A 3,605-nucleotide genomic window follows, 5' to 3' on the forward strand; every position below is an offset into this window, starting at 1 on the left:
AGTCGTTGGACATCTCAATGTGCTTGGGAGAAACCTATAGATATGTGGTTAAAATTAAGGAGAAGTTTGAGACAAAGGTAAAACAAGGTTTTGCCTTGAAACAAATCACGAGCACCTATGACTTGGAATCAACAACTCGATCGCTCGTATTCCTTTCACGTAGTGTACTTTCCCACTTTCAGCGCACGACAGTCTTGAACATTGCAAAAACATCCATGATCCTTGACTTGGCACAACCAAATCCCCGCAGACTCAAGAAAAAGGCTCCAGAGGGGAAGAGATAACCCTTGGGCTATGAGAGCACGAGCTCCGTTCAAAGTTATCCATCACATAGAAATCTCAAAGGACCACTTTCAATCTGAAGATGAAGATTCCCACAATATGTCTTTGGAGATGAAATATAAGCGCACGCTCACTGACGTGGACAAGATCAAATTGACCTTCAAGGTGCAACACATTTACAGTAGTACAACATATTGATAACGTAAAAACAATGAAGTAAACAATGACTATGGTTTTTCAAAGTCTCCCCTCAAAGGATTTGTATCGAGCACAAACAGTAAGCGTCCCCTCGGAAACGCAAACACAACATCATCATCCAACTATTCATTACAAGAAGACAAGGAAAAAGATATTCCCCTTATTGTGAAAGCTCAAAAGGCGATGGGTTTACGGTCACTGTAAAGGCATTAGAATAAACGTTGTCCTCCTCGTAAAAGCTTTAAAATGGAAGATTTTTTTGGTATTGTAAAGGCGTTTTTGAAACAGATTCTCTTTCTTGGACTCGAACATGGGTCTCTTTAATGAGACTTGAGTATCCAAATCAATTTAAATACAACGACGCACATTTAGATGTAAATGGAAGTAATTTAAAAGACATTTAAATTTAAAACTTTAAAAATTCATAGATGTTGTAGTTTGTTTGCATCAATAATTAATCACCGATTCGCTAGAATTTGTCCAAGGCAACGCAACCCAGATTCCCAGTGGATGTTTGTCATTGAAGACCAATGAGTGTATATCTGCAACTTCTGGAAGCATCCTAATCAGCCATGCTAGGTGCGATGATGATTTGAAATATGGCTACATGGCTGAGATGGAGATCCCACCAACAAACCGAAAGCAAAGCCGAACCTTGTCGAGGACACGAGGCGTTGTAGGAAGTACATAAGGTGTTATTATGGCACTGCTTCTATTTATGCATAAACTTCACTAAAAGGATGTTGAGTTTTTATTCTCGAATGACTCCTGGGAATCTTTTGATTCGTTGAAGAAGAAGCTAGTCAAAGCTCTCACTCTAGGAATTCCTAATGTGGACGTCCAGTTTAGTGCGCGAGTTGACGTTGGGGATATTGGTGTTTATGTCATCTTACCTCAACCCCTGGAGGGAAATATTGACCTCCCTCATTATCATGTCAAGATAGAGCATTACACGAATTATAAATATCAAAGAAAGTTGTCATTCCAACAATAAATGAGGGAATCTAGTCTTTCTGCATGTTAGAGGCAGATGCAACGGGAGCAGGATCTTCAACAATAGCCCCTGGCATTCCATGTAGCTCCAGAGTCAAGGTGTAAGGACCCGCGGTTCTTACCACGAACGAAATGTGAGGTGCGAAGGTTTGGCAAGCGCACGAGCTGGCAAATACAACCGAATGAACACTTGGAGCGCGGGTACAAGAAGGAGCGGTTGCATATATTTATAAGGATGGACGAGGGCATTCATCCTTGATAAGCCGACCATGGAAGTTTGCAAGTTTGGGCATTGGTTGGATAGGACGACCGAATGAATTAGCTAAATGACGAGTCGACTGGATAAGAAAATATAGGTCAGCCATCAATGGCACGACCATCCATGAAGCGTATATATTGGCACGTTAAGGAATGCATTTGGGCATCATTCGAACTTCGCTCATCCAACGAAGGAGAAGTGCACAGAACAAGTATAGCCGCAGCAATAGAAGGGAAAGCGCAGAACGGTGATGCACCCAACCTTGGGCGAGGCTACACGAAGAAGAACGCATTGTCTCAGTTTTGGGTGAGGGCGCGGGTAGAGGTGGCCTGCTGCTCGGGTGAAGGTTGACACGGGTTCTTGGGTGGCTCGGGTGAGCGCCCGCCCGTCGTGTAAACATAAAACGGTGGAACGTTGGTGAAGCCGGTGGAACGTTGGTGAAGCCGGTTGTGCGTAGGAAGGGGGTGTCTTGGTGACTTGGTGGAGTCACCCGCCCGTCGTGCACGAAAACAAGGGTCGTTTGTGAAGTGCAGAAGGCAGCTTATGTGAGGGCGCGCCTGCCTGCCTTGGGCAAGGAAATCTTGGTTATCACACGGAGGTGTGATGAAGTTGTAAAATTGGCTAAGTATGAAACTTGGTGTTTCCAAGTATACTTGTAAAGCTTCGTAATATTGAAAGACTGCATAATATGTTATTCTAGCAGACTCATTGTTCAGGGGGTTGCCCCTCCCTTTATACTGTGAAATTGTGTTCTCATTTATAATTGCTGATGATAATGAATGTGTATGGGTGTTCATTGGTATAAAGGAAACATTAATAATACTTGGTTGCGAAACACAAACTAAGTAGGATAAGTGGTTAGGCGTAGTCCACGAACATAAGTATTGGTGAAAAGAAAGTGTTCGGTGGTGCCGCACCTCGCCAAGAGCGGTTGAAAGACTACCGCCGGCTTGGGGGCGTGACAGTTGGTATCAGAGCAAGGTTGCTCGTGACGAAGTGACAGATGGTATTGAAGCTGATTCGGGGTTGAGGAAGCTTGATAGTTGGTGATTGAGCAAGGTTGCTCGTGACAGGTACTTGCAAGTGAAGGAAGCTGATTTCACATACAAGTGGAACAAGAGCTGGTTCATGTTTTGCAGGGAACTTGGAGAAGGCTGAAAGGCGAAGATGGTGGATGAACCTATGATAGGTGAATCTAGCCATAATGCAGGTGAAGTCTTCCGGTACAAAGTGTTGGAACAGATGAGTAGATGGAGTTCTAACTGGGTTTCGATGAAGGCTGAGAATATGAAGATTCGGGAAAGTTGTTCGAAGCTAAGGAAGGAACTTGAAGAACTCAAGTCCCAATGCAAAGGTACGATGGATGATGAACTCAAGGAACTTGACAAGGAGATCCAACAGAATGGACTTGATCTTCAAGAGCTCTTGGATGAAAGAGCCCGGTTGAGGAAAGAAAGTGCCATGGTGGAGACCGAAATCAAGCGACTTGAGGATGAGATGAAGAAGAAACTTCTTGGTAAGAAGGTTATAATTGAGCAAGATGAGCTCGACTACATTGACAGGCTGGGGACTCACTACCGAGACAATCCAGAGGATGTTCGGAAGCTTAGTTCCATGAAGGCAGTCGATGGACACTTGGTTGGTGCACTTAAGCAGGATGCGATGGAGGACATCCAGGATCGAGTTGCTTAGAAGAGCCAAGCAAGGAAGTGAAGTACCTTAGGAGGAATGTCAAGTTGGAGCACAGGCCAATTGACACTTTTGAGGTCGAATGCTTGAAGAAGGTTGCTGATGTGAGACACAAGATAAAGCCGACAGAAGGAGGTGATTCCTTGAAGTTGAGTTTTGTGCAGGTGACCGTGAAAGGCAAGAG

This window comes from Pinus tabuliformis, chromosome 1_2 (genome assembly GCF_031772625.1).
Source record: "Pinus tabuliformis cultivar Carrire ecotype Pingquan chromosome 1_2, CPIR1, whole genome shotgun sequence".
In the NCBI taxonomy this organism is placed as follows: Eukaryota; Viridiplantae; Streptophyta; class Pinopsida; order Pinales; family Pinaceae; genus Pinus; species Pinus tabuliformis.